The sequence below is a fragment of the Dipodomys merriami genome, unplaced genomic scaffold, assembly GCF_024711535.1.
Source record: "Dipodomys merriami isolate MVZ:Mamm:240054 unplaced genomic scaffold, mDipMer1.0.p SCAF_611, whole genome shotgun sequence".
NCBI lineage: Eukaryota > Metazoa > Chordata > Mammalia > Rodentia > Heteromyidae > Dipodomys > Dipodomys merriami.
Genome location: NW_027206193.1, coordinates 276076 through 284783, shown reverse-complemented (window position 1 = coordinate 284783; position 8708 = coordinate 276076). Strand labels below are relative to the sequence as shown.

The 8708-nt window shown below is 34.3% G+C and overlaps 1 pseudogene; it reads right to left on the bottom strand.

Annotated features, from left to right (window-relative positions):
• Positions 1–6353: 6353 nt before the first annotated feature.
• Positions 6354–6450, bottom strand: LOC138814794 (U6 spliceosomal RNA; annotated as a pseudogene).
• Positions 6451–8708: the final 2258 nt, after the last annotated feature.

Sequence of the window (8708 nt, the reverse complement as noted above, 5' to 3'; positions counted from 1 at the left end):
CACAAAAAATAAAATACCTAGGAATTAACTTAACCAAAGAAGTGAAGGACCTCTATGATGAAAACTTTAAAATCTTGAAAAAGGAAATCAACACAGAACTGAAAAAATGGCAAAACCTCCCATGCTCCTGGATTGGCAAGATTAACATCGTGAAAATGGCAATACTTGCCAAGGCTATCTACAAATTCAACGCGATACCTATCAAAATTCCACCCTCATTCTTCAAGGAAATAGAGGAGGCAATCCAAAAATTCATATGGAACAATAAAAGAACCCGAATAGCAAAAACGCTCCTCAACGGAAAGAACACTGCTGGAGGAATATCAATACCAAATTTCAAACTCTATTATAAAGCCATAGTAATCAAAACAGCTTGGTATTGGCATAAGAACAGACCTCAGGACCAATGGAATAGAATTGAAAACCCAGAAATGAACCTACAGACCTATAGCCATCTAATCTTCGATAAGGAAGCTAAAACAATGGAATGGAAGAAAGACAGCCTCTTCAGTAAATGGTGCTCGCAATATTGGTTAACTACATGTAGAAAACTAAAGCTAGATCCTTATATATCACCCTGCACCAGAATCAACTCCAAATGGATCAAAGACCTTGAACTCAAAGCAGACACTCTGAAAACATTACAGGATGGAGTAGGAGAAACCCTAGGTCTCCTTGGCTCAGGTCGAAATTTTCTGAATAGAGACCCGGAAGCACAACAAATCAAAGAAAGGTTGGACAAATGGGATTGCATAAGATTGCAGAGCTTCTGCAGGGCAAATGACATAGCTGGCAAGATCAATAGAAAGCCCACCTATTGGGAGAAGATCTTTACTAGCCATACAACGGACAAGGGTCTCATATCTAAAATATACTTGGAACTCAAAAAATTAAACCACCCAACAACAAATCCTCAAAGAAACAACTGCCCAATAAATAAGTGGGCGAAAGACTTAAAGAGAAGCTTCTCTGAAGAAGAAACAAGGATGGCCAATAGACACATGAAGAAATGTTCACCATCCCTAGCCATAAAAGAAATGCAAATCAAAACAACATTGAGATATCACCTCACTCCAGTTAGAAAGGCAAAAATCAAGAACTCTAACAACAACAGATGCTGGAGGGGATGTGGACAGAAAGGAACCTTACTTCATTGTTGGTGGGAATGTAAACTTGTTCAACCACTTTGGAAAGCAGTATGGAGGTTCCTCAAAAGACTTCACATAGATCTCCCCTATGATCCAGCAATCCCACTTTTGGGCATTTACCCAAATGTTTACAAACAAGACCACACTAAAGCTACCAGCACAACTATGTTTATTGCAGCATTATTTACCATAGCTAAGATATGGAACCAACCCAGATGCCCCTCAGTAGATGAATGGATCAAGAAAATGTGGTATATATACACAATGGAATTCTATGCCTCCATCAGAAAGAATGACATTTCCCCATTTGTTAGGAAATGGACAGGTTTGGAAAAAATTATATTAAGTGAAGTAAGCCAGGCCCAAAGAAGCATAGGTCCCATGGTTTCCCTTATTTGCAATATCTAGTATAGGTATGAGTCAAGCGGAAAAGGTCAGATAATGTGATGTTAGGAAAATGAACCCTTAAATATGTATTTTAATGTTTTCGTTTCTTTCATGCATGTGTTTCTAACGCGTTTATAAGATTATTTCTTTGTTGCTTTGTATGTCCCTCCCCCACAGTGTAACCCCCGCTTTCACTATATTTGATGTCAGTATAACATGTGGAGGAGATGGGGACAAACAAGTCGTTTAAGGATTCAGGTGGACCTGTTGCAACAATGAGAAGTACAAAATATCATGTCAAAACCAGCTTCACAATGTCGGTGTGTGTGGGGGAGGGGGGTATAATTGGGTGGGGGGAGGGGGGTAAAATTGGGTGGGGGGAGGGGGGAGGCGGGGAAGGCAAGTGAAGGGTAAACAAAGGAGGTGGCTGCAATGCTTGGTAAGAAATGTATGCATTATCCTGCCCATGTAATTGTAGCCCCTCTGTACAGTATGTTCTCAAATAAAATAAAATACAATTTAAAAAAAACTGTTACTAGAAAAGAAAGATATACTAATAATTATCTTATCAAATTCACTTATATTCTTTTATTCTATTTCATTTATTTTCATAAAAACTGGGTTTTCATAAAATGATGCATAAAAAGCCTATATACACACATACATCTTCAGATCTTAACAATATTTATTTCAGAAATGTCTTTAGGTATATAGTCAATGAACTGAAATAATACTAAAATATTCAAAGGCTTTTCAGAAATTGAAAGACTCGCTCTGGGTTGTTATTTATATTGGAAAGATATTCGAAAAGCCTTATTTGTTAAAGTGGTGATAGTTAGTCCAACAAAAGAGCCATTAGTGAAGATCCCATTGCATGTACAAAACAATTTCAAACAATTTCAAATGCATCCACAATCTGGAGGTGACACATGCTTTTTGTTTGTTTTTGAAAATTATATCTAACAAGCATATCCACAATACCGATTTTCAGTCAATATGATGGGATATTCAAACCTAATAAATACAGGGGAGATTATCTTAGTGAGAATAGATATGATGTTACAAAGAAAGTTATTTTCAACAGAAATCCAGTGTTTATCCACTTTGTGATTCACAGGAATAACCAGAGAGTAATACCTGTTTGGTCAAGTCAGTCAAACTCACTCCATGAGTATATCTTAAAAGTATAACCAATTTAAGAGGTCAAATACATATTTTACACTGACAGTAATCTTATAGCAATAACTTACTAACTAATGATATCTGTATCTTCTTACCTAACATATAATAAGAGTTGAAATTGGTCTCTTTTATTTAACTTAATGATGTATGTGCTTTGATTATGATGATGTCATTATTTGACAAATAAAATGTACAGAAGGGTTGCTTCACAGAAATGACATGACAGAACACTGATAAATAAAAACACTGCAACACAGTTAGCTGTTTTCAGTCTCACCCTGTCCACATTGGCAAGCAACATTGCAACAGCACACGCACACATATACACATACACACATGTGTGCACATATACTCACATATAATTGCATGCTAAATTCAGGGTTTAGTACAAAAAAGTACAAATAAAATATTATGACAAACGTTAATTTGCCTTATTACAAAATAATACACAATCCAGTCACCATGGGTGTTACATTTTACTTGCCTTGCCACATGTGACCACTTAATTTATTTTAATTAATTAATGAATTCATTTGTTTGGTGCTAATACTAGGCTTGAACTCAAGGCCTGGCTCTGTCCCAGAATTTGTTGTTTTTTTGTTTTAGTTTTCTCAAGCCTAGAATTTTACTGCTTGTCCCAAAGCTCCATTTCTAGCTTTTTCTGGTTACTTTCAAATCAGAATATAATGGACATTTTTGCTTGGTCTGGTTTCAAACCACAATCCTCAGATTTCATCTTTCTGATTAGCTAGGATAAACACATGAACCACCAGTGTGGCTTCTAGTTTTTCCTCTATAGCTTTCTAATGCACATACTTAGATAGTAATTTAAAACTTAAAGTATAGAAGCAAGTTGTACAGTGATGATATTGTCCTGTCAGAAATTTAAGCTAGTAAATTTCTTAAAACCATAAACAAAAATACCATGATACAATATAAGAGAACTCACTATTGAACATACGAGCTTTAGGAGCTTTCTAATAGATCCATTAGTTGTTCCCAACATTAGAAAAAAAACTGTATAATGCAGTAGTAAAATAGAAGTCCTTTGTAGGAATACTTAATTACCTTGTTTTTAACGACACTTGTTTTCATCTAAAAAAGTAGGCCTGTCTATTGTCTTCATGTGATTTTGATGATTGAAGGTGCTTAATGAGAAGTCAAAGTGTATTACTAATCTTTTGCTATCAATTAAATCTCACCTTTTCTTCTTGGAACATATAATGATTAAAGCAATAGTTCAGAATCACCAAGCAATAGTTCAGATTCACATTTCCAGTGCAAGTGGATCACCAGTAATTAATCCTTGATACCATTTTCCACAAAGTTTTGTCCAAAATACAATCGGCCTACCTTCTCTAGCTGCTTTCCTAGACTGGACCTATTCCTTCACTCTACAGGAAAAGTGTGATTCAACTGATTTGAGTCAGATTTGTTACTAGAATTATCAGGGATTTAGATTCTTGTCTGTAATTTGGTCAAAGCTATGTCTCTTCATGTAGGCTATTAAAAATGTATTTACTAATTTCAAGTAAATACATAAATTCTATTTCCATCTTTTTTTTAAATAAAATTGTTTGCCCTATAAATTCATCAGAGGCATGGATTTTGTGGCTAGCTAGGTCATTGCACATCTGTCTCTCTCTTCCTCTCTCCCTTTCATGGTACTCATAGATAATATGACTGCTCCATAATTATCCTAATTTATTTTGCTTTTATATTTTTGGTTGCATCATTTCACTTTGTCCTCTGCCATTTCCCAAATCATTTACATAGAAGGCATTATTTCATATTTTCTCATTCCTAGATTAAGCTGCACATGACGACACCACTGGTCCTCATTTTCAGTCTGTACCTTTGAATATGGAGGAAAATATTTTCTCTGCTCTCTATCAATTCCCCACTCTCCAGTTAGAATAATTTCGATTACTAAAATTGGAAAAAGAGAAAAACATCATGGTGAAATAACAGATGTAGAAATTTCAATGGATTTTTCTGACCAGTTCAACCAACGTGAACTATTGGGGAATACATGTGCACCCAATTCCCACTGGTACTCAATGTCTCTGGTTAGGCAATTCTGATGAAGACAAGGACAAGAAGAAAAAGTGAAGAATGGTATCATTTCAAAAAAAATGGAGAAGTATTCAAGCAAATTTTTGTTTGGGCTGCTGAAAATATTTGGCTTCCTACAGTATAGAGACTACTTTCCAAAAAGGCCACTCATGTAATACTAGGGATGATGATGAGTATACCTCTCTTCATTGGGAAGCCTACAGTGGACACTTAGACATTGTCCATGAGTTGGTGGCTCAAGGCAGATATTCATGCAATTACTCTGAATGGCTGGACACCCCTGCACAGTGCTTATATGTTGAATAATACCAGAGTGGCTTCTTTCTTAGTTCATCATGATGCAGATACCAATGCCCAAACCAAATTACTCTTGACCCCCTTGCATCTTGCTGCTTGGAATAGAAATAGCAAAGATGGAAGTGTTTAAGGATACAGGTGGACCTGTCGCAACAATGAGAAGTACAAGTTGTCATGTCCAAAACGAGATTTAAAACGTCGGTGCGGGGGGGGGGGAGGGGGAAGGGGGGAAAGGAGAAGGATTGGGATTGGGGGGAGGGGGGAGGCTGGGAAGGGATGTGAAGGGTAAACCAAAGGAGGAGGCTGCAATGCTTGGTAAGAAATGTACGCATTATCCTGCCCATGTAATTGTAACCCCTCTGTACAGTATGTTCTCAAATAAAATAAAATAAAATTTAAAAAAAAATGAAAGAAAGAAATAGCAAAGATATGCTGGATCTCCTTCTATTGAATCAAACCAGGTCTGAAGAACAACTTGGAAGAAACTGCATTTAATATTGCCAAAAGGATAAATATGTTTCACTACCTCTTTGAAGTTGTGGAAGGCTGTAAAAATTGTTCTCCTAAGTCATATTGGTTTGGTTAAGTTTCTTAAATTTCAAAAATGCCAATCCATCTTTGTGTCCGTACAAAATATCTTCACAATACAAAGCAACAACAATATCTTACATTAAAAATTAATCGATTCCTTGGTATTCTTCAAGTGAATTGCCTGACTTTGATGTCAAAATGTATTCAAGAGTTGTTTGTATACATCTATAATGATTTCTGCAGGGTTTGTGATTTTTTAAATCAAAAATTATGTTAACTTATCTGTTGAATGAGTAGTACAGAAACTAAAGATATTTCTGGCGCTTGTCTGAAAAAAGTATATTTTAAAATGATCTGTATTTTGTTTGTATAATGTCCATAATGTATTTCATTCCCTCCTGGATATAATACTTTGAATTCTACATTGTTTTCTAATATACAGGTGCATTATTAAATGTGTTATTTTAGATAGCATTCCCTATAGAAACAGTTTACGATTCCTTTTTTTCCCTAGGTCCTTATAGTATTTTATTTCTTTGTGATAAAATGACAATGATATCTAATTTCAAAAGTTTTGTAAAGATAATGCTATGTAAAGGCCTTTCTAAGGTGAGGATTTAATGCACTGATGTCAAACTAACTTTCAGTACAATGAATTACATGTATTGTTACATTTGCGTTTTTGTAATCAATTTTTAATAAATGTTTTCCATTGCTTGCATCTGAAGAATGAAAAATATGGAATACTTCACAAATTTTCATATCATCCTTGTTCAAGGGCCATGTTAATCTCTATATTGTAATTTGGGAAAACATGCTGCTGAAGCATGTAGTATCCTATAAATTTAAGTAGATAATGATGGAATCTTTATACAAGCATATATCCTTGGTTAACTGCTTGTAACTAGGAAACCTTATTGTTTCTAAAAATGGTAATGATCTTACTTCTCTAAAATTCTGTGTCTATTGGAAAAAACTTGTATTGTTTCGTCGATTGCTCACATTTGCAATTTTTTGTCAATGACTATTTTAAGTCTTTTTCATTTTAAATTTGATCATACTTTGAAGCCTTTTTAGCTAGGTTCAAAGGTGTTGGCTTTTCAAGTACTTATTGATTAACAGAGTTAGCTTTGTGGAGCTAATGGATTCAAAGTTAGCCTTGCTTAAGAGCTACTTCTAAACTTCTGCAGCTTAAAAATTCCTAAATGAGGTCTTACTGGCACAAATTTCTACCTGATCCTTTACTCTTCTTCCATGAAGCAAGAGACAAACCAGAATATCTTACCCTGACAGCATAGATTTTCATATTGGAACAAAACTAATCTTAGTTAAAAGGGATCATAGAGAGATGAACAGTTAAGACAGAATCGTTTAGACTAGAAGGTATTTTATCAAAATATAAATGTTTTTTATACCTAATATTTCAAATGTAGCTAAAGCCAAGAAGGTGAAAAAAATGTTCATATGCATGATTACCTAATGTCCTGGCCAATGTACCATCCAACCAGGCAGGAATTTACACACCTGCCTTTCTTTTACCAAATATTTTCATAGTTACAAGAGAAGTCTATATGTTTCTCCTTGATATTAGGCCTTAAATTGGTATGTTTTAATCATAGTGTTTCCTCTTCCCTCTAGGCTGTAAATCTACAAATGGTAAAGCTTTAGGTTCAACTCTACCAAACACTCAGGGAGAAATAATGGAATAATACTTTAAAACACAGTTGCCTTTGATACCCTAACCACAACAGAACATTGCAAAACATGTGCCTTTTTCTTATATTGTATATAATTATATATTTTTATTTATACGTGCTGATATTTTACTTCATAGAGTGAAACTGACTAGAATTAATTGATAATTTGACAAATAAATAGATACATATATTACAATAAATAGTTTGGAATATAAATAATTAGGTTTAGAATATATATTAGAATATGAAAAGTATCAATGCAATGTCTTCGGTATAAACTTGTGATTTGTTCTAATTGTTCTTGGTCTTCAGAATTCACGTTGTAAAAAAAAATTGTTGTTTTCCACTAATCTATAGGGGAATTTACTCTGCTGATCTGTTTATTATTTTAACTCACCGGTTCCAAAATGTTTTTCTCCATATTTCTATAGCATTCCTACTGATTATACCAAAATTTTGCTGATTTTTTGTCTAAAAGGTATTATTCTTTTGGAGGACACACGGGTCCTAGGATCCCATGTCTCAGTTATCCACATCATCAAGTAACAAGGGCAAGACTTCTCACCTAGGCCCATGCAACATGCCAACAGAAAGTAATTGAAAATCCATCTCAATTCCTTACGACACTGGAATTAGCAGTAAGCAATTGTGAAATGCAAGTCAACTTAAAATGAAAGATGAGATCACAAAATCTGAGAGAAACTACAGTAATTCAAACTTTCAATTTACAAATGACCAGCCCATATGAGTGAACAAGATCATAAATATCACAAATTATTTTTAATACCCCTCTCTTAATAATTACTAAAAGATTTCAGTCAAGCATAAGTAGGCCAAAAAAATAGTTTCTAGAACAATAGATCCATAATTGGTCTACCAAGGCTAGGCAACCTTGACTTACAAGTCAAACATAATTCATAAAATTAATTGAGAAGATCGTTAATGCATCAAGATACTGGTACTTCAGTAAATCTTGGTTCTGTAGAATAAAATAGTTTTCATTCTCAAACCAATGATAACCTACATTTAATCTCCTGAAAACAGGTTCCTTTTAAAATAATCTTTTAAAATCACATTCACCAAAATAACAATTGACAAGTCGACGATAATTAGTGACATTACAAACTTTTCAAGTTTAGGGTGCAAGTTACAATAGAGTTGATTTATTTACCCAGCACTAATGCCAAACAGGTTCAGCCATTCATTAAAGTGTAGAAATAGTACCACCCACCATTCGTGTTGTTCAGTAAGTGCCTTCCAGGAATGTATTACATAGATCAAACTCCCATAATTCAAACCCAAACACTAGCTAATAAAGTAAATTTCATCACTTAATAAGATACATTTTAAAAAGTCACAAACTGTTGCCTTATCGTAGGTTGTTTTATGT